The 24,070-nt window shown below is 38.5% G+C and overlaps 1 long non-coding RNA gene across 2 annotated transcripts in view; it reads right to left on the bottom strand.

Moving 5' to 3' along the window:
- The window catches only part of LOC126458528 (uncharacterized), a 151,197-nt gene extending 128,644 nt beyond the window's left edge, over positions 1-22,553 (bottom strand). For both annotated transcript variants that reach the window (XR_007585653.1, XR_007585654.1), the window contains exon 1: positions 22,494-22,553. This is a non-coding gene — a long non-coding RNA (uncharacterized LOC126458528). The remainder of the gene's footprint in view (positions 1-22,493) is intronic.
- Between the last annotated feature and the right edge of the window lie 1,517 nt (positions 22,554-24,070).

Here is a 24,070-nt window from a genome sequence, read left to right as displayed (position 1 = left end):
ATCTTCTAATAACATCCTAATTTCCTTGAAAATAACTGCGAAAAGGGCGTTTCTTAAGCAATTACTGTATGTCACAAAACAGGGGTAAAAGTAACAGACTGAAAAATTGCTAGTGTGAAAGAGATAACTGCTTTTTATCAGTCAACTTGCTCACTATTCAGTTGGAGGCAATAGTAAAGAAAAGTCTTCAGGATGTGGCATTAAGCTGCAAAATATCATAAGCAATAAAAAATTTGTAGGCAAAATTGCAGGCCGTTTAACGTTTCGTCGACGACGAGGTCAGTGAAGGTGGTGCGGAAATAAGGGTTGAAGAATGATAGAAAAAGAAGTCGGTCGGGTCTTTTCCAAAAGAACCGTCATAACATAGGTCTTACCAATTTCTGCAACTAAGTGAAAAATAGACCAGCACAGCCAGAAGGGATTTGAAAACCATTCCTTCGGAAGGTGAGCCAGTCCCTCAACTACCACTCAATTCGAGTATTTCGAGTGATGTGACGCGATGGTTAAATCAAGGCGCAGTTTTGGGCAGAAATTTATTTAGAATTCCGTAGTTATCATCAGATATTCCTAGCAGGGGACAATCACAATAAGCTGAAGAGTGGGAACTGCCACAGAAAGAACGACATTTTACTGAATATTTACAGAAGTAGGTGATTAATGGTTCAGCTTCAAGTTGTATATTTGAAAGACATTAGTGACAACTTTCAAAAAAGTTGTAATATCAGACAAATATGATATTGCGCAATAACCTTTCTCACCTCAGTGGTGCTTGTGGCTGTTTCAGAACCGTCAAGAACTATTCTTGTTCTTTTTGGTTTTACTGCCTAAGGACCACTTTAGTCAATCATTGTCTGGTCATCTTCTTCAAAAAGATTTTTCTTGTCGAATTACCCAGTATCTGTTCATTCGCTCTGTTGTTTTTTGTTGTTCTTCATATGTAAATACCTTCTTATTGTACATCGCTTGTCTATTTTTAGTCCGAATATTATTTTGATGTTTTTCAGTTTCTTTAAATTTTCTGCTTTGTTTTTCAAATCGCCCACGGTTAATTCTGGCTCTTTCATATCATCCTTGATATCCTTTATCCATCCTACACGTTGCTTCATGTTCCAAACTTTCTCTATAATTTTTCTTGGTAATCTGGTTTATGGTGTCATAATACGACCAAAAAATGATCTCCTTTTGTTCCGTGTAATGTCCGTAAGGGCTCCAGTTCGCTGTACAACACTTCGTTTGGCACTATCAGCCATCGTCTATATATTATTTATGCATGATTTATTTATTCTTCTCTCTACTTTTGAAATTTTGCCGATTCTATTTTGCTGTGTGACTTTAAAAAAAGTTTCACTTCCGTTTGTGACCTCTGGTTCAACCACCATCTTGCAATGTTTTAATTTAGTTTCGATTGACAGACATTTTTTGTTGTGTGTACATCGTGTTAATTTTTGAGCTCTTATCATTTTATTAGTTCTTTATTCCATGCAAGTTTCTCGTCCAAGTTGTGTGTTATATTTTTTCCTAGATATTTAAATTGTGCCATTGTTCTTGGTTTCCTGTTATTTACTGTTATGTGGATTATTACACATGAAACTGCTACCATTATTTCAGTCTTTTCGAATGGCATATTTTGTAAGCTTGTTATTTGATTTCTGTCTTCTTGGTTGTTATTAGCTGGTAACGCTTAGTCATTTGCGAATCACAAGTGATTTAAGTTTATTTGCTCTTTCTTGGTTTCTGTTCTTATGTACATAGGATTTCTCAGGTTTATAGGATTTTCCTTGTCTCATTCTCTTGCGACGTGCTGAAGAGCACAGTTGAAAAGCAATGGCGACAAACCATCCCCCTGCCTCAACCCTGTTTTAATCGTACATAGCTCTAATATTTCTCCTCTGAACTTTACTTTAGATTTGGTGTTTGTTAGAGTTAACTTTATCATTTATGTTAATTTGGGATAGAGTCCGAAATTCGTTAGTATCTTCATCACTGAAGATCTGTGGATACAATCAGAAACCGTTTTGGATTCTACAAAGTCCATGACTTGTTGTTTTTTCTTCTTTTGTGGTAATACACAGCCAGTTTCAAAGTGATTATCTGTTCTAGACAGCTTCTCCAGGGCCTAAGTTGTCCTTGGTATTCTCCTAGTTCCAGTCCAAGTTAATCTTCATATCGATTCTAGAGAGTTCTTGATATGACTATATAGGTGTTACTCTAAAGGGAAATTCCTCTGTGGTTATCTGGATTTGATATGTCACCTTTTTGTGTATTGGATGGATTATTATAAAGAATGATTTACAAAATTTGTCGGTATCCATAATGAGACCAACTCGAAACAGTTCCACATAATTAATGTAGAGAATTTACAAACAAAGAAAATTTATAATCGCGCTACGCGTAAATGCACATTTTAAGCAGTAAAAATTGACAATAGCTGCAAGTAGTTCATAGTAATAGTAAACATCATAACATGTAAATGTCACATTCAGCAAGTACCAACCAAACAAATCTAATATTTCAGACCACTGGTATTAGGATAATAAATGTACCAAATCTTGCCACTGTTAAGTTTGATCTTATTCTGTACAGTTTACACTTCGATATTATACATTTTCTTCACTTTGTCATGAACGAAAAGAGCCTAGATTTTTAAGAAAGAAGTCATACAAAGCAAATAGGTTTTTAATGTAATTCTAATCTTAACGTCTTGTTTTTAGATGAACTGCACTGCGTCAGTATTGCAGTGGGCTGCCAATGTTAGTCTTCTCTCAATGTTCCAAAGAGAACGGAAACCTGCAAAACAGGGGTACATTTATCGCTGGACATGTAACATCCAATTACGTCAGCCTGCAAGGAACTGTGCCGAACTGACTGTGCGACAAATTTAGGCTCACAACTGAAACAATAACAAAGAAGCAAAAGCAGGCCTATTACACATAAACGTCATTTTCTGCCGTCCCAGCCTGGTTATATTTAAAAGACGTATGCTATTGGTGGAAAGTAAGAAACGTAGTTCACGGGACACAACAGTGAACTTATTCTCTCATCTGTAGCAATTTCCCTACAACAACCGTATGCCAGACTGAACAAAGTGTATTCTTGCTGCACTAAAAGGGGATTTTGCGCATCCTATAACAAACATTTAGAAAGAAGCTTCGCGTTAAGTTCAAAGTATATTTGGTGACTTAGTTTTGCTGACCGTTGAGCGATTTCCGAAGAAAATGGCACGTAACGCCCATTTTTGATGGTCGAGCATTGCGCCTGGTGTCAGCACAGTGAAAACAGTGTCCGGCATGAGCATCTTAAAAAAAGAAGGGGTCATTGCGCCCACATTTCTTAATATTTGTCTAGGCTGCATGATTCGCAAATGGATTGGCGATAACGCTCGAATACAATGAGATGTATACATTGTATTACACTATCAGTTACTCCCAGGAGCACTGCTACTACTGTCTGATCAATAAAAGACGTATACTGGAAAGTGAAGAAGTGAATTGAATGTATCCAAAACATTAAAACAATTTCCGTTGAAAAGGATAAAATAATTGTTAACAATAAAAATAATTTAAGTTAGTAATTTTAGCTACCTAAGGAGAGAGATAATATTCATACACTGACACTGACACTGACTTTTTTAAACAAATCAAAATCTCTCGTTTTGTTGTTGAACGAAAGTGGACTCATAATCAAGACACAATAACAATAGCGATGAAAGCTTGAAAATATTTTCTGCTATTAAAAGTTGGAAGCAATGGAATTTTCGACTGCAAGCAAGACAGCTACACCGGAGCATCATAATTAAGATGTTTTAACACTATTAATCATTCAAATATGCAGATATCCGAAAACTGCTGAACATATTTATTCTACACTGCATGAAACGAAAATCAAGATAAGAGGTGAAATTAGAATGGAAGTGTTATTAGAATCACTAGTGATTGTTATCTCTCAAAAACTGCAGACGCATAGGAGAAAGCAGTCCGGACAAAGAGAGGAAGCGATTATTACTGTAGAGGAAGAATGACAAATATTTCAAATGAAGTAGGAAGGAAATGTTACGGAAGTTTCAAGGATGACCTCTATAATGAAACAAAGGTTCCACTCCCGTCAATTGGTGATGGTAACATGCGGGAACTACGATCGTGTAAAATCCTACTTCGGTTCGGGAAATCACCAAATTGAATTTGTAAGCAAATATCATCCGTAGAACACTGAAATTTTCCGTTGTTCCTATCCTTACAAAAAAAAAGTAAAATTCCTAACAATAATTTTAATGTATACTGTTTTATAAAAGGTAAATTAATGCAACTATTTCGATGAAGCACGTATTAGGTAATCAATGGCAGAAGCCAGCAAAGCGAAATGTAAAGACTGTAGTACAAATATAGACACCGGAAAAAAAAACAAAGTAAAAGTAGTCATCAAATGACCTCACTTTCACTTTTATCTGTAACTGTTTTTATTGTGCTACTGCAGTTTCTGCTTATGTACCATACATTGCAGTTTCGGCTTATGTGCCATAGTCAAGCATAAGAACTGATGTCATATTACAGCACAGAAACAGATTAAAAATGAAAACTTGTAAGGCTGTGTCACTGTTGATGCTAGTACAGTCAACAGCTGTTATCAATGACATGAGTAAGGTCGCGATATTTACATTCAGGATGAAGTGATTCTGGCACTAGTTATGCTTCACAGTGACACATAAGCCGAAACTGCAATAGCGCGATAAAAACAGTTATAATTAAAACCGAAAACTACGAGTGTTTAAGAATTTATAGAGGCTATGCACCTGTATTTGCGAGAAGTTAAAAGATGCTTGAGGAACAAGTGAGATTTTGGTCAAATTTTATAATGGATATTCATAGCACATTGCTGTAAAATTTTGAAAAAGACTATTTTTCCTTTTCTATCTAAAGTTTCTCTCATTTTGTAGATGACACAGATGCTCACTGCGACAAGACGGAGAGAATTAAACCATGTTAATGCCGATGGGTTCCTCGCAGCACTTGTCACACACAATTGCTCTGAACTGTAGATAAAAATATCAGTTATGGGAACCAAAACAAGATGTGAAGTAATTCTCATACATCTTATGAGCCTAACGTTGTAATCTTCAGTCTATATGGCCAGTGTCGAGTCAAAATAAAGGCGAAAGGTGACTTTTAACGTCTGGTCGACACCTATGTAATTCAAGACCCAACATAACCGAATTGGAAAAAGAAAGGGATAGGAAACGGCCGTGACCTTTCCAAAGGAACTATCTCACATTTAGGATAATGGCATAAAACCTGCATCTGGGATAGTTTATCAGGGAGTAGTGGTACTCGGTACTCTCCACCATGCACCATACGGTGGCTTGCGGAGTATCTATGTCGATGTAGATGTAGAAGTAGATTTGAAAACCGTTCCTTCCGAATGTGGGTCCGCTGCCCATCACGCTTGGTAAACTTACTTAAACATTCGATTTTAAAAATAATCTTTTGTCTTTTCTTGAAAATTATTTTATGTACGCTAGCGCAGAAAAAGAGTGTTTAAGAAGTATGTCCCGAAATGGATGCTGCTGCCCGATTCCGTCTATTACAAATTATGTGTGTATTGGAGGTGAATGGTAGAATGCAGAATTGCGCATTCGTGCACGTCACATCAGCGACTTATTGTTTAAATCACATCAGTTTTATCATGTATCTATCTATTTCATTACCGGTTTCATTAGCCTGATCTGATTAGAGCCTTGTGGTGCTCTCTTACATCAGACCAGGAACTACACGTATCAAAAACTATTGCAAAACATGCTCAGTTTTTATAGGTAACTGATGCCTTAGCTATATGAGAAGCTATTACGAAACTAACTATCAATACCAACATAAAAATAATAGCAACTAGTGTAAGGAATTAATAATAATATCTTCAGACATAAAGAAAAATAATAACATTAATTAGGTTAGTGTTTTCGAAGGCAAGTTTAAAATAATCGGAAACGGAAGATTTAGTGAAATGACACGGACACTAACAGTTAAGACTTTGAAGAAGGGTGGGGGGGTGGGGGGGGGGGGAGGTGAGGAGGGTAGGCCGGAGTGACTAGAATGATTGTAAATATGTCACCTTATTAATTAAGTGTTCGACAAAAGCTGCTCTGTCGTAGTAATTTACTTCACCAGACTAGTTCCGGGCGTTACTCATAATCATCGGTATCTGTATTACACAAAACACTCATACTTCTTACAATAACATAACTACAGTGTATATTGTACAGGTTTACGTATCTGTGATGTTTCAGTTCATTGTAATTCGACTTGCCTTGTATGTAATGTTCCCTGGCGTATTCAAGTGGCAACATTTCTTAATGTTCGTGTAACAATACGATTACATATAATGTGTGTGTGTGTGTAATCAGCATAAGGAATTTTTTAAGAAATATATTTAACTGCTAAGGGCAATTGCTGTACACGCAAAGATAATTTTTGGTGTACATAATCGGATATATATATATATATATATATATATATATATATATATATATATATATATATATATATATATATATATATAATGCTACTTATAATTTCTTATCTCTGTTAGCAGAGAAGTCATATTTATGTGAATATAAATCATGTAATCGTCTTATTACGTGAACATTACGAAATATTGTCTTTCAAAATAGCTAAAGAATATTACATATGAGGAAGCTGACTTACAACGAACGGAAATATCATGGATACATAAAACTCTACAATATACAATGAACTAACTTATTATAAGAAATATGTGTCTACCGTGTAGCACAAATACCGCTGTTGATGGGCAACGCCTGAAACTAGTCCGGTGGAATAAAATACTATCGCAAAACAGCTTTTGTCGAACACCTAATTAATAAGAAGACATATTTACAATTTCTACAAGCAGAGCACCAAACGTACAAGACATTATGGCTGGAGTGAGTTACAGAAAAATATGTGGATAGATAGCGATTGATAAAAGGTGAACTGTTAACTGTCTTTTGAAGTTGGAAGTGAGTTTAGTGTACCTGAGATTTTGAGGACCATCGTTTCATTGCATGGTTCTTCATACGGAAGACTATTTTTTGAGAAGGTGGCTGTGCTATGTAGTGGCACAAAGAAGTTTTTATTTTGTTGAAATTAGTATTCTGCTATGCTGCAGACAGTAGACCACAGAGAGGGTGTCATGGTCTCTATGCCCGTCTGCACCTACCTGACATGTGTATTACGCATACGACAAAATCGTTAGGTTTTCGGTAAGTATATTGGTTTCTTGACAACGGGGCTACTGCAAGGAAGTATCATTCTCGTAATATTGTATTTGTCTTTTCTCTTGCGCATTCTTTGAAACGTTTGAAAAAGTTCTTCAGTAAAAGGTAGCACAAACGGTGTAACAAAATTTCAAGTGTAATTGTTTTCCTGTATTTTCTTTAACGCTACAGTACCAAATAAAATAACGATCGGAAAAACTCTAACAAGAGTTCGTAAAACATTTTAGAACAGAAAATAAGATTTAAAATATTGTTCGGAGCTCTGGTGTGTACAAAGAAATAACAATCGCTTAAAATGTCTCTTTTGATGTTTGACAGATTTGGTGACACAGCTGATTCGTCATACAAGTAAAACGGATGAAACGTTATGCTTTACGTACTAACGTGTGTGCCTGCATACATCTTTATTGTTCAACATGGCGATGAAAAATGTAAACGTGACTGTAAGAGAAATGAAGGCCGTTTAGCTGAGAGGGAGTATCTCAGAGATTTGATCTGATCGAAGTCCATAGAGTAATAACTCCAGAAAAGCCTCTCTTGACACTGTCATTATTATTTTATCAAAACTTGACATATCCGCGATTCTTATTTATACAAAACAGGCTTACTTTATGTCTGTCGATCGCTGTTTTTTTTTATCTGAAAATGTCCGATTTCGTACAATGTCGCTCATCATCAGATCATTTGTGTTGCTTACGTAGTAATCTGTCCTAACGGTATTACCAGTTCATTGTCATATATGGTAGTGAAATTACAATTCCAGTGGAACAGATTATTGTGTAACTGTGACACATAATCTAAAGATGGGCAACATTGCGCAAAATCTATCACTTTGAAATGAAAAGCAGCAATCGACAGACTTAAAATGAGCCTACTTTGCATTGTTATTATTTTCTTAGTTTAATGGAATAATTTCAAGTTATTGTAGGTATGTGACCGCAGTTTTTCTAGTAGAAAAATGTTTAACGGTGATCATAATTTATTATCTTATTCATTTTAACTATCTAATTTAGGGCCTCAGTTCGTCTCTCATATCTCACCAGACATCCTTCGCGAATCAACATTACAATACGCATAGTACATGAGCAGCACATAACGGTAACAGTAATAGCAATACAGTGATAATAGATGTAATAATGAATAAATGGAACTAAAGAAATATCAGCATTGTTAACACTGTGTTAAGCAGTTCCCTCTTCTTGTTCTTGTCGATTGTGGATAATGGTATTCAACAGAAACATTTGGCAGCAGTACAAAAGGAATCAAACATGACGAAGTAGTTTTCTGGAGAGAGAAAGCGCAAGACTCATCAGGATAAGTTAAGCAGATGAAATGGAATCAACTCACCGTTACGCGCGCGTTAATTCCTCACACGGTTATTGTCGCCGAATATAGGTATTTGGACACAAGAACGGTGTGTATGAATGACTTTCGGAGGGTTCTATTTACGCATAATACATTTAAAACACATATACAGTGAGGCATCCGCAATACAATAGGTGAGAAATATTTTTGGCAATTGTTCGTAAATAGCTCCAGTACCTCCCTGCGGAACACCTCTGTCAAGGATACTATCAAACGTCATACATCTGAAGAGCAATCCTAATCGATTTTCACTCATTTGTAAGCAACATGATACGAGTTATCCTTCGACCTCGATAAATTCTTTCTAGAACATCTCAGACTTCCAAATATATATTACAAACAAATGAAAGCTCTGACCTCTTCAAAGCATGTATCCTTAGCAGCACATGCCTACAGATGTTACGGCGAACTTAATCGATTTACATATTAGTGCGTGTTGCAATAATGCGTATTGATCCAAGAATAACTTCAGAAAATCTATTTTTGCCTTTGTTACAAGAGCTGCATTTTTAGGCCCAAGTTAATGCGCAAAATATTAGATGATCTTATTCTGACATTGGTAGGATATTTGCTTTTCTTCCGTTTAGTTATTTCATCTTTTTCTAAAAGGAATATGCCCCCTGTAATTCAAATTTTTTATTATTTTTTTACATTTTTTGTTCTGTTCCTGTATGAAAACCGTTTTCATGTACATAATCCTCATTTTCCGAGTCAGCAATATCGCCGTCAGGATCTTCATCACTCAGCTCATAGAACAATTTCAGACATATATCAGGATCTCTGCTAAATTATGTCCTAGGCTTTTTACCTTTGATCTTTATTCCACAAACTACTAGCCCAGACGATATTTACTTTTCTTAGGTAATTATCCTACTTAAAAAACAAATTACCTGTAATTAGTATCGATAAGCTAAAATTACCAAAATTGGATTGAATCTAGGAAAGCAATGAAGTAACATACACTTACTTTACTTCCATGCGGATGACCAATGTCCTCCATGCTGTAATAATGTTCCAGTAACAATGCAGCTTGGGTACCTGAAAGGCAGTAATGGCTGAACCGAACGGATGGTGAGTTAACGGAAAGGCACTGAAAATGGCGCAAACTCAGTCCAGCCCAGTCAGACGAAATAGAGCGAAAAAATCATGTCAATGACGAGCTGTGCGAGCAGTAAAACCGAAACGGAGAGAAAGATGAGAAAAAATAATGTTGACAACGTGATAGATGTAGTATTTCGATGTTAGACAGATTACGAATACCTGGGATGTACCGAAAGAAAAACTACTATGTTGATAACAGAGCTTCAGCCTCCTTCTGAATGCAGAATGGATTTGGATGAGACGCAGCGTGCAGGGCAGTTTGGGTTTCAATGTGGTGTTGCAGGTATGGAATGATGACACGAATCTGATATGCGAGGAGGGGCGTTGAAGACACCAATGACTGAGAAAGCGATGAAGAAAACAGAATGTGTGAAAATCACGTCGCTTATCCTGTCGCATTAACAAATACCTGAGGCAAGCATTCATGACTGGCTCAAAGGTTCTGGAATTTTCACTGTTCGTGCGGTGTAGAGCTGTGTCACAGCAGTAAGGATTTGGCAGGATTCTCGACTGCGGTAGTTTCAAACAAAAATTTAAATTAGGCAAGAGAGAGATTTTTTGCTTATGCAACAGCCTATTTTCTCAATTTAGATGGCCATCCAAGATTATCTATAGATCTCCTATTGTTTTTTGATTAATGGTATTGATTTATTCATCTGAATAGCATGTCAAACTGTGTTCAAGAACTTTTTGTGGGAATATAATGTTCTTGACATGCAAATATTGTTCCGATAGGGCATAGCAAAGGAAGGAAGAAAGTATACCTGAAAACAATTTTGTTTGTGGGATTGCGACCTGAGAAAGAAATTCGTCAGTAATTCTCCGATTCTCGTGCACACATTTTTTTCCAAAATTCTTCTTTTCTTCAGGAAAAAACGGCGATCACAGTTTTGCATTAGAAAACTAAACGCGATACACGAATGAAAGTGTTTATTGCGAGGGTAGCTGAATCAATTATCATTTAGTACTACAGGAAACACGCTACGCATCAGTCATTATCTATAGTTTTCGAAAATGGCAATTTACTTAATTTCTTCAAGGAAACTGGTCATTCAACAACTTCCGTGCAGACTGTTTCGCAACTCCCTGGGTGAGCGTTTTCATAGTACATTCAAATAAAATTGTGTAAAACATAATTTCTGCATGTACCAAATACTCCACAAGCCACTATACGGTGCGTGGCGGAGGATAGCTTGTGCACTGATAACCCTTCTGTTTCCTGCTCTAGTTTCATATGGAACGAGGGAGAAACGAATGTCTTCGCGCCTCTGTACTAGGTTTAATTTCTCGTATCTCGTCTTCACGGTGCTTAAGCGAGATGTGCGCAGGTGGTAGTAGAATCGTTCTGCAGTCAGCTGCATATGCCGCTTCTCTAAACATTTTCAGTAGTGTTTAAGAAAAAGAACGTCGCCTTCCCTCCAGAGATTCCCGTTTGAATTTGCAGAGCATGCCCGTTACATTCGCGTTTTAGGAATCTCATAAACTTGGCTGCTTGCGCACGCAACAGGGAAACGCGTGTGCATGGATGAGGTTACTTATGTGGCAACCTTTAGTGGAGATTAAGATTTTGTTCTTCTGCACCGTTATTCAAGAAAATGACAGTTAATGCAATTTGGTGCAATATGCTTGACATGCGACTTGCAATAGCCAATTTTTCGTACCAATGATGGACGTTGACCAAAAGCGGTAGTAAATTAATAAACTGTTCTACTTCAGACAACTGTCATGAGTTTCCTGAAGGAAAACAAATAGTTTCAGTCTGTCAAGCACGTTTTTCGAGTGTCTATAATTTAAGTATTTATATTGTACACCCTCGTATTACGCCATCGGCTTGAAAATGTACGCGAACTGAATGTTTTGAGGCATGCACTACACCTACTAGGATGTAAGAAAGATGATTACGAAAAAAAACAATATTTGAATGATAAATTTATTTCCATTGTTAGCCTTTGAGTGTTGATGAAAATGACAGTCATACGTTTCTGCTTTGTACAAAACGAAATCCTTTACAGGAAGAGGTACGGTGAAAAAGATATGAGTGACGTTTTCTAAACGCAACATAGCAGTCAGCTTGAATAAAATTAAAGAGAAAAGAAGAGCAATCAAATCTACAAGATACGTTCTTCAAAGAACATCCCTTTTTGTGGTCATTTACGAAGAAAATTTCGTGATTTAGTGGAGATTAAGATTTTGTTTGATACGTAAATTCTGAGGTAGGGACAACAACTGCAACATTTTTTCCTGCAGAATTTAGAGGTTAGTTGCGTCGTGAAATTGTGACTTCGTAATGAACACATATTACAGAAGTATGAAGCCAGAAGCTATTCGTGCACGTTGTCGAATAGTTATTAAGTAAAGAATCTGTTATTATGATGACAAAAATTTTAACGGATGTTGAAAGATTGGCAGGTGAATCTGCTTAGCGTCTGAAACAAGTAAACTGATAACCAGACGAAAAAAAAAGAAAAACGTCACTCTGTTTTCAGAAAATGCAGCTGTGGTACGCATTGTCCGTGAGAAGAAAGGAATGAAGGAAGAGGTAGTAATACAAATTGAGTATCTACAAATTTAACAGTTCCTGATTACCAGCAGGCTTAATAAATAAAATTTTTAAATTACCGAGAGAAAATAATAAGCTTATATGTAGATATGTACTTAGTTTTGACATACTCTCGGTTTGATAGTGTGTAATTAATAAACGGGAATTATGTCAACCCCAGTGTTATTCGTGTAGGCGTACATGCCATAGGTGCAGTATTTACCTGTTACAGTGGCAGTGTGGTAACCGCGATCCCTATTAAGCAACTTGCATATTCATATGTGCATACTACAAAATGTTTAATAGAGCAGAAAACGTCACATGAATTCTACAATGCACAAACAAATAAACGGTTAGAAACTGTTTCATAATACTACCTGCCTAAGAGTTTCATCTCCCCTGTCGTTTAAGTGTGATTGTCGATCTTGCGTTTTTTGTGAGAAAAAGTTCACTAACCGCTTTAGTGTCCACTCATACAAACAAAAATCTGTACCGTTTTGAGTTCATACTAGCATAAAAAAGAAATAAATGACCTTTTTTGTTTAAAATAGGAAGGAAACGTTTTTGTTAGAAAAGTTATAGTTTAAATTACCATTTAATGACAATATATAGTTGGACAAATTTTGATTGTTTTCTCTAACGTTTTTATTTCGTGCAAAAAGTGCAACTCTGTAAGTCTAATTGTTTTTCCTCATATTAGGCTATTGATGATTTCGTAAAGGGAAGTGGCTGCAAATTGTTATGAAGTCAGTAAGCATCGCTCTGCAATAGAACAGTATACCGTGCCACCGAATAGACAATATCTGTTACTTTTAAAACACTGGTTTGAAGCATTACATAGTTTAACAAAAGTACGAATCACCATAGAGTTTACAAAGAAATCAAGCTTCTCGACGACTACAACGCCTGAATATAAATAGTTCTAATTACGCACGACGATTCACACTGTATTTCAGTCTTATTATTATTGACACTGTTTAAGTTTAATTTACTGTAGATGATACCGTCGTACCGAGACCAGATTGTAATGCATGTCTCCTTGTAACAAGCAGGATATGTCAGTTCAAGGAACGAAGGAAGGCAAATGTGTGAAACAACAGGACCTTGCGTAATAAACTACTGCGGTGTTTAAACCTACCTTCTGGTTCAGCACAGCTTTAATACCTTAGATTTCCGTTATCTCTGAGTTTTGTCCTGTTATATTAACTTTGTGGTATCTGTACAACAGACTTATAATTCATACAATGTCATTTGTTTTGAAAGCAAACGAGCGAACTCATTTCCATAGTTCGAATTGAAACTGATTTATTATTTTGAGAAAACTGACATGGGGCTGCAGTCTTGCTATGTACTTCTACTACACCTTTCTGTAAATGCTGGAAAGGCTGCATACATAAATTAGCAGCGGAAAAATCTTAAGCGGAAAACGTTACACGGAAACCTTGGACTGTTGAGAAGTGAGAAACAGTGTATGAACAACGACAGTGAAACACGCGATGCAAAATTTGGCAGAGTGTTTAAGCTTCATTCTTGTTATGTCTTCCACGATAACTGGAAAGCGAAATTGACAGTCAGACATCCCGAAAGGAAAAATAACCGCATGAAACTAAGCTCAGATAACTTACTTCCAGAAAAAATGAAGATAAAAGTATAAATTTATGTTGCAGTCTAGTCAGACCACCACCAAACGGCTTGATTTGCATTGAAACATATGTCTGATCTTTCTTCCTGAGAACACAGATGTTTTTCAAAATACCTTAGCAAACACAAGTGCGTTAGGAAGTTATGTACATTGGTATTTGGCTAGCCCAAAGCTGTACATGATTTCAGCTTATATGGCTGCATAAATGAAACGTTTTTCATCGTAATGTTTGCGGTGAAAATGATCCACGTTACATGTAACTATCAACATGCTGTTGAAGTATTTTCTCAAACTAACGCTAGCGTATGAGATACTGTCTTAGCTCTCGTAAATTCTCTTAACAGTCCTTGAAATAACGAAAACAAATATCACACTTCTTCGACTACTTGGTAATGAATTTAATCTGCGGCAAATTTTAGGTACTTTGTTCCTAGACAAGTAAAGCATAGAAGATATTTAGTTAATAGCAATGTCTAGTTTTTTCATAATAATTTGTAGAAAATACGCATACCGTTTCATAAAAGATAAGTCAGTGGTGGCGATAGTCGGTCACTAAATATATACGATGTTTCCAGAATGAAATTTTCACTCTGCTGCAGAGTGTGTGCTGATATGAGACTTCTTGGCAGATGAAAACTGTGTGCCGGACCGAGACTCGAAGTATGGAAGGTAGGAGACGAGGTACTGCCCGAAGTAAAGCTGTGGGGAGGGGTCGTCAGTCGTGCTTGGGTAGTTCAGATGGTAGAGCGTTTCCCCGCGTAAGGCAAAGGTCCCGAGTTCGAGTCTCTGTCCGGCACACAGTTTTAATGTGCCAGGAAGTTTCATGTACGATGCTATTTTGCCAAATCGAATCCGGGCGTATCACCTATTTTTAAAAGCGTACATACTTTTTTACATACATTCTTTAAATTTCTGTATGTCACTGGGATAAAATACGGGGAGCGAAAGGTTATCAGCATCTTTTACAGGAACAGAAGGCTGCTACAAGTGTCGGAGGGCATGAAAGGAAAGCAGAGGTTTAGAAGGGATTAGACGAGACAGGGTCGTAGCCTATTCCCAATGTTATTTAGTGTGTACATTGAACAAGCTGTGAAGGAAATCAAGAAGAATTGTAGAAAAGTTTGACGATGACGTTGTAATTTCAGACACTTGGAGGTACAGTTGAACGGAGTGAACGGTGTCTTGAAAGAAGAATGTAAGATAAAAGCGAGAAATTTGTTGACATCGAGTGTAAATTTCAGTGTCAGGAAGTCTCTTCTTAAGGTAATTGTCTGGATTGTGACCTTTCACGGAAGTGAAATGTGGACAATAAACAGTTCTGACAAGTAAAGAGTAGAATCTTTTGAAATGTGGTGGTACAGAAGAATGCTGAAGATTAAATGGGTGTATCGCGTAACTAATGAGAAGTTACAGAATAGGATTGGGGAGAAAAATTTGTGGCATAACTTGATTTGATAGGACACATTCTGAGACATTAAAGCATCGTCACTTCAGTACTGGGGGGGGATGTGTTCGTGTTTGTGAGGGGGTGGAGGTAAGAAATTGCAGAGGGAGGCCATGAGACAAGTACAGTTTGCAGGTTTAAATGAGCGTCTGTTGCAGTAGTTATTCGGAGGTGGAGAGACTTGCTCAGCATTGAGTAGCGTGGAGAGCTGCATCAAAAAAGTATTTTTTTTACTTTATTTTAACTTAGAAATGTGTCACAGCATTTTGGAGCGACTTACTTAAGATCAGAAACATTAAACGTGGAGAAACGTGCATTGAATGTATTGCTGCTTCAAACGATAGATATGCTCTCGAGCCGTTGAATATGAGCACATTTATTATTACTGGAAACTGCAAATCGGGATGTATTTATTGTAACTATATATGAGAACAAACTGCATTCTTCTATTAACTAATTAACTTCGTAGTTACGTTTGTAATATCATTTGTTATTCAGCGTCGCTGAGCGATCTTTGACATTTAAAATATTAACTTCCTATACATGAAAGCGGTATTTAATGCAAATTTGTAAATAAAAGAATGAGAGCAAAAAAAAAAAAAAGAAACTGTCAGCTTTAGTATCCATAAAATACTGGTATGGTAGCTTATATTATTTTAGTCTGCTAGCATACTAGTAAACGATAATTATATATTTTACTCTTTCGCGGTTTTTCTGACTGCTACAAAAATCATTAAAACTATTATTACTTGTTTGTAAACGCTTAAAAATATAATTGTCTACTATACAAAATTTGTTACTAAGTAACATTTTACTGATTGTAATTAGAAAAACACAAATATACAGAGTTATTTTGTTACATTGAACGCCGAATACAGCTTGAACGTTATGTGTGGTTCCTTCTGCATAACGTATAAGTCCAAGGAAAACATAAATAACCCCTATAAATAAATTTGTTTTTGGATGGGATCCGTCTTAAGCAAAATACAATTCGTCTTCTCTTCTATCACCTACACAGGTTTCACTTAAGTTTCAACATCATCAGTGGGATTTCACTTTCCTTCTTGTTACCACGTGCTGTGGGTTTCCAGGTCTTTTATGTTCCGCATTACAGTTGTTATCCTTTGACAGCGACGTTTTGCTGCTAGTTTGTAAGCAGCAACAGCGACAGTTTTGCAGTTTCTCACAGTGAAGAAAAAAAAAACAGAAAACAGAAAAAATTAGACTGTGAAAGGAAAACAGCTGTGACACAAAAAATAAAAAAGAACAGAAAAACCCCAGAATGTGGCAACAATACAGAAAATAAAAGCCCAATAATAATGCTGAAACTTCATCGAAACGTGTCTGGGTAATAAAAGAAAAGATAAATTATGTTTTGTTCCAAACATAAAATTATTTGTAAGCATATACGGAAAGAAGGGCTTCAAAGTTAAGAGGAAGAAAATATCTATAACAATCATTCAAGAAGAGAATTCTAAAACAGTTGTGACATCAGTCTCCTCAGTCAGTTGTGCATTGTAAATAGTGAATGAATCAAGCGTTGCTGGTCTGCATGCTAAACTTAATTTAATTTACTTATAACATAAATCCCTCTCTCACTGTATGTACCGGAGTGGAACAGAACAGAAAACCGCTAACGTTAGTTAGAAGTACTCTCCACTTTTTACCGTGTAGTGACTTGCGAATGTGAAAATCACTTAAAATAAATTAGTGATTACTGAGGGGAAGAGGAACTAGACATGACTGTAATCTTTTTGTATGTACATTACAAAATTAACTCCACTACGAGCGAAAGTTATCACCGCCCTGAATTACAGTTTCGAAATATATCGATGTCCCACAACGAATACCATCGTGTGAGATGTAGAAACTAACATACATGTTAAATCACCAGGTTAGGAATATTGTTTTTAAATTACGACGTATTCAGTCACAATAATTTATTTTAGGGTTTTATCTCTAGGCGTTGCTGAGCTGCAACTCCATTCTTAAGAACTATAATGATGTTTATGAGCTTTACACCTCATTCAGTTTGTCATCTAGTAGCAGTTTACATAACGGATAACATAACATGTCTGTCAATAATGTGAAATCACCCCGTTAATGAGAGAAGAGGGCATCTGCAAACGAAATCACATATAACACTCCAGTGCGCGCAGTGTTTATCCAGTATCTGCTGTCCCTAACAAGTACGCATGAGAACGGATACCTAATAATTTCAGAGACGTGTTGCTAGGATCGTTACGGATGAGTATAACCCATACGAAACCTTAACAGAAATGCTTTGAGAAGTTACATGAAAATCTTTGGAAGAAGGGCGACGCTGTTTTCGCGAAACCCGACTGGATAAATTTAGAGAATCGCTGTTTGAGGGAGACTGTCACAATTCCGCTATCACCCTGGTACATCTCAAGTAGGGATCGAGAGGATAAGAGAGATTAGGGCTCGTGCCGTGAGTTACATTCACTTCTCCCTCTCTCACTGTCTGTACCGGAGTGGAATAGAACAGAAAACCGCAACGTTAGTTATAAGTACTCTCCACTTTTTACCGTGTAGTGACTTGCGACTTATACAGAATGCTGCTGCAGCTGTCTAAAGATGGAGTCAAAAATACAGTTGAGGTTGCGAACATCGACAACTGATCCTTGTCATAAAAATCTAAAAAAGGTGGTAGAGAAGTCGCAGTGAAAGGCGAGACGGAAGGGAGACCGTAAGCAGTGAAGCACGAGAGAAATGTGTGTTAGCAAAATCTACGAAGAAAAATAGGGGAAATATTTTTTAATAATGAAAGGCGCCCAAGAGAAAGCTGACTGGGAGATCTGAAAAAGACGTTAAGACTTAGCATGAACTAATGGGGTGGGAAAAATAAGAGAGCACGTTCAGTGGACTGGATGAAAGAAGCTCTATGCAGAGACTGACTGTTGCAGTCAGTGTGACCTTGGACGGTGTGGCGAAGAAAGCCAATACAAGGAAGGAACACCTGGAGACAGACAGGAAACACGGGCTTGCAAAGGCTTGAAGAATATGAAGATAGGTATTGCGAGACGAAGGAGAAGGCGGAGATCCAAATTTATTGAGAGGTTCCCCTAACCTTGCTTGTTATTTACATTTTTGGCAGACGTAATTAATGTTTTATGTGCTCAGTACGTATCCACAACTGATCGGCCACTATAGAATTGTTCATATTGTTTACATTATGTCAGGGATGACCTCTAGATATAGATGTAATCCTTCATAAACTGATAATGCTTTTTACAAAGACTACATTTTACGTATTGTGCGTGAATTGTGTTAAGCACGAAAATGGGATGTTTCTTGTCAGAAGGATGATGTTTTAAAGCAACACTTTTAACTTCGTTAAACAATTTTATTGTGTCTTCATTTCTAGGTAAGTGGTTTGAGAGCCTTCGACTGGATAAATTTCACATTATTCCTTAATAACCATGTTAGTGTCTGCCTTAGTAATACTTTATTTTTAAAGGTGATTCATATTCTTATTTCTTCTGCGTTAAAAAAGACATGATTTTTCGTGTTGCCTCAGAATAAGTATACATTTTAAAATACTTTGTAGATGCTGTCGTAAGCGGATACTATTTTTCTCTTGGACCTAAATATATTTCAGTGCTGTTGCATCATCACCAGTGGGATGTTCTCCTGCTTAGCCCCACATTTGCTTTATTTCTGAGTGCGCCAGCGTTGAGTTGTACAGGCGTGCTTCACAGTTTGGGGGCAAAAAAGAAAACTCGTTAACAAATGGTGGGAGATTGGCGATTGTATCGTCCAAGACAATGCTCACAGAAATAAACAAAGGTGGAAATAAGTAATCAAAACAAACTCGCTGATGATAAAACAGCACTGAAACAAGTTAGACCGAAGAGGCCAATGATAAAACTGTATTTTGTTAAAGGTGAAATCTTCAAGTTGCTGAGTTAACACGGGCTTAAGTAGTGAGGTTCTAAAATCGCAAGATGACAGCGTGCACTACGAGCACATTAGGCAAATGACTATAAAATAAACTCCTAATAAATTTCGCTGACTGTAAGTAATGGACATAAAAGTCTGATGTGCTGCTACTAGACGTGTACCACGAAAACTTAGCTAGGTGTGATTTTTACTGTTATGTTCGCTTATCCTATGTCGTAATTGATTCTAACGATGATAAGAATGGAAAAAGTGTCTGTGTCCACTTAAAGTTTGTTTAATAATAAACATATGTCAGTTGTTTTTTGTGCTAAAGCTTTGTCAGTGACGCTCTACAACAGATTTCTTTTTCGTAACTAGAAACAGTTCGTAAGAAGAATCAAGTCTAGTAGCTTAGGGTTTCAAAGTCAACTGACTTCCGTGCCATACAGTGAGATATGACTAACAATCCTTTCATACAAAAGAACCTATTTCGTGTTTTTTTTATTTTATTAATTTCAGCGTGGAACAGGAGTGTTGGGGTATATGTGACTGCAGGCTTCTACCAGCTAATGTAGGAACTAGGCTGCAGTAGTAATTTTTGAATGACATGAACGGGAAGCAGTAGTTGGAAAAGTAGTGATACAGGATTGTACCGCATCCGCGGTGTTATTTACCTGTACATTGGACAAACAATGAAGGAAAGCACGGATAAATTTGGCATGGGAACTGGGGTTCAGGGAGAAGAACATAAAATATCGAGGTAAGTACAGGCCTACTGTCTTAAGGAAACACAGTGGCGGTCTTGAAAATAGGCACATAATAATAATAATTATGATAATTAATGTAATTATTATAAACAAAAACTTTGAAGTTTGACAATGAAATTTTAAGACCTTGGAAGGGCAGCTAACGTTGTGAGTAAAAGAGTTATAAAATGAACATCAATAAAAGTGGAACGTAGGTAACGGAGTGTTGTCGAATTAACGCAGGCAATGCTGAGCAATTAAACTGTGAAACGAGACACTGCAAGCAGTAGATGAGTTCTGCTATTTATGCAGAAAATAGAAGACGACAATCGAGTGGGGTTGTAGACTGGCTATAGCAAGAAAAGTGTTTCTAAGAAACAGAAATTTGCTAACGTGAAATATAAATTTAAATTTTAATAAGTCTTTTCTGAAGACATTTGTTTGAAGTGTAGCCTTGTGCGGAACCGGAACGTGGACGATAAACATTTAACACAATATCTGAATAGAAGGTGTGACTGTAGTGTTACAGAAGAACGTTGAAAATTAAATAGATGGACTGATTAAGTAATCAAGGACAAAAGAAGGTCAGCATCGGTCATAATGTTGTCTATACTTTTTATCGCATTGTAGATCTAGATTTAAATTGAGTGTATTATAAGTAGTCATGTAGACTTACTAATGCTTGTACATGGCAGAGTTAGATGTCAACATGTGTCGTTATAATTACGTTCAGTCTACATGACTACTTATAACGCATTGATGACAGCTGCTTTGTCAGTTGAAGGCAGAACCATTACGACCGATGCTGACCTTCTTTCTGTCCAGGATTGCGTCACAGCCGTATAGCGTAATCATGCCCAGGGAATCAAACATGATGTCGATTAAGTAATGAAGAGGTAATGAATCGAAATAGGGAGAAAAGAAATTAGACTTAAGGACACGTCCTGGCAGGGCAGATGCTGAGGCACCAAGGAATAGTTGATTTGGTATCGGAGGCAACTGTTCATAAAAGGGAGAGGAAGTTTGGACAGAAGTAGGCAGATTCAGATGGATGTAAGATGTAGCTGTTAGACAGAGATGAAGAGGCTTGCATTGGATTGACTAGTGGAGAGATGGTTCAAAGCAACTGTCAGACTGAGACAACAATAGAAGCTTTCATGAAGGTATTGTTTCAATAAAAGCCTCTTAGATGTGTGACCAAGTCAGGCTGGAATGTGGTCCAATTTATAGACAGTGACATATGTGGTTAATATTACACGAGTGACACGGCCACGTACTGAGGAGGATTTAAACGTCATATCAAAAACGCCTTCGGCCGTCTGTATTTCAAATTTTATTTTACTTATGCAACCAGTTCAAATGGTTCAAATGGCTCTGAGCACTATGGGACTTAACTTCTGAGGTCATCCCCTAGAACTTAGATGAAGAGGCTTGCATAGGAAAGACTAGTCGAGAGATGGTTCAAACCGTCAGACTGGGACAACAATAGTAGCTTTCATGAATGTATTGTTTCAATAAAAGCCTCCTAGATGTGTGACCGAATCATGCTGGAATGTGGTCCAATTTGTAGTCGGTGGCATATGTGGTTAATATTACACGAGTGACACGTACTGAGGAGGACTTAAACGTCATTTCAAAAACACCTTCGGCCGCCTGTATTTCAAATTTTATTTTACTTATGCAACCAGTTTCAGCTGACGCTTGGAGAGAACGGCAGAGGATAGAGTTCCAAAGAAAATGATGAAAGGTATGATCCATTTAGTTAGGCGAAAAGGGAGACCTAGAAGAAGATGGCTCGACGAGGTAATAATGGGTATCAGCAATATGGGCGTCCGGGGGTGGAAAAGAGCAGCAAATAACCGAGAAGTGTGGAGGGAGATCGTTGAAGAAGCCAAGGCTCACCAAGGGCTGTAGCGCTACTGAAGAAGAAGAACCAGTTTCGGCGTTTCATTAGCTATTTCGATTGCTCGTGAGATTGGATTCTTCTCATACGTCGGTCAAGCGCCCGAAGATGGCATAGTGAAAGTGGCCGCATAGGTAAAATAAAATTTGGGATAGAGACGGCTGGAGGCGTTTTTGATTTGATGTTTTGTAGCGAACAGACGAAGTCCCTCAGCCATCCTGTATACAGATGGACTCACGGGGACTCGAGAAGGGCGTTGCTGAATGTGTTAGTGAATGTCGCGTACCGTTTCCGCGTTACCAGTGAGCGCGGATTGATTCGCGATGTCGGCCATTGTGGCTACCAGAGGAGGGACGAGCCATTTGCGATGCCATAGCGGAACCCCGTCAGGAATCTAGGCGCCCTATTCTCTGTGACGTAGGTGCGTGGGGGAGGCCGGCCGTGCGCGAGGCGTATCGATCGCGCGCACTCCCGCCCCCGGGCACGCGGCGCCGCTAAGACGGCGGTGGCTCGACGGAGATTCGCGACCAGAGCAGAGCACGCGGGGGCAGAGCCGCGGCCAGCTGGAGGGCGCTGCGGTACTGACCTGCAGCAGTGCGGCGGCGGAAAGACGGCGGCTCGGGGACCGCTCCGGGCTGCCGCCGAAGCCTCACTGAGCGCGCCGTCTCTTCATCTTGCAGTGGTGTGGCGGCGGCGGCGGCAGCGCCGGCCCCGGCCCACCCCTGAAATAACTGCTGAGAGGGGAAGCGCCTCGGCGCGCCAGCTGCATTCCGAGCGCGGCGCGTCCCTTGTGTTCCAAGACGGCCGCGGGCCAGGTAGTCGCCTCCAGGCTGCAGGCTCCAGGCCGCCCCGCGTAAACAACCGCCGGGCTCTGCGAGGGGCCGGCCGGCAATTTAAAACTCGCCCCCGGCGCGCGGCGCTGCGCGCGACCGTTAAAAAGATGTTACGCGCCGCAACGGAAGCCGCGCCGGCTCCGGCGCCTCGTAAACTGTTTTAAAATCCCTTCTCTGGCCGACGTCTTTCTACCTGAGCGCTTCTGCTAGTGTGTGTGTGTTTGGATGCGTATGTGTGTATTTGTGTGGGTGCGTGCGTGGGCAGCCGGTATTCGGCGATCGGGTAATAATCTTCTTCGAGGAAGGAGGACCCTAATCACGAATAACAGCCAAGTTCGAGCAGATGGAATTGCGAAGTTGCAGAGATAAGTGGGATTCTTAGCCACATACAGGGTGTTACAAAAAGGTACGGCCAAACTTTCAGGAAACGTTTCACACACAAAGAAAGAAAATATGTTACGTGGACATGTGTCCGGAAACGCTTACTTTCCATTTTAGAGCTCATTTTATTACTTCTCTTCAGATCACATTAATCATGCAATGGAAACACACAGCAACAGAACGTACCAGCGTGACTTCAAACAGTTTGCTACAGGAAATGTTCAAAATGTCCTCCGTTAGCGAGGATACATGCGTCCACCCTCCGTCGCATGGAATCCCTGATGCGCCCTGGAGAATGGCGTGTTGTATCACAGCCATCCACAATACGAGCACGAAGAGTCTCTACATGTGGTATCGGGGTTGCGTAGACAAGAGCTTTCAAATGCCCCCATAAATGAAAGTCAAGAGGGTTGAAGTCAGGAGAGCGTGGAGGCCATGGAATTGGTCCGCCTCTACCAATCCACCGGTCACCGAATCTGTTTTTGAGATGCGTACGAACACTTCGACTGAAATGTGCAGGAGCTCCATCGTGCATGAACCACATGTTGTGTCGTACTTGTAAAGGCACATGTTCTAGCAGCACAGGTAGAGTATCCCGTATGAAATCATGGCAGTGAATCGAGGAAGTACAGCACATACTGACGAAACTAAAATGAGCTCTAACATGGAAATTAAGCGTTTCCGGACACATGTCCACATAACATCTTTTCTTATTTCTGTGTGAGGAATGTTTCCTGAAAGTTTGGCCGTACCTTTTTGTAACACCCTCTATGTAATAGCTCTATGGAGCAGGGTATTTTCCCAGATAGACTGAAATATGCCATTGTTAAACCACTGCATAAAAAAGGGGAACACGAAAGAGCTAAGTCGAAATAAGGCCCCGGGAGTAGGCAACATTCCATTAGAACTACTGACAGCCTTGGGAGAGCCAGTCCTGACAAAACTCTAC

The sequence above is a fragment of the Schistocerca serialis genome, chromosome 2 (genome assembly GCF_023864345.2).
Source record: "Schistocerca serialis cubense isolate TAMUIC-IGC-003099 chromosome 2, iqSchSeri2.2, whole genome shotgun sequence".
Taxonomy (NCBI): Eukaryota; Metazoa; Arthropoda; class Insecta; order Orthoptera; family Acrididae; genus Schistocerca; species Schistocerca serialis.
The sequence above is the reverse complement of the archived record's forward strand: the minus strand, read 5'-3'. Positions and strand labels throughout refer to the sequence as shown.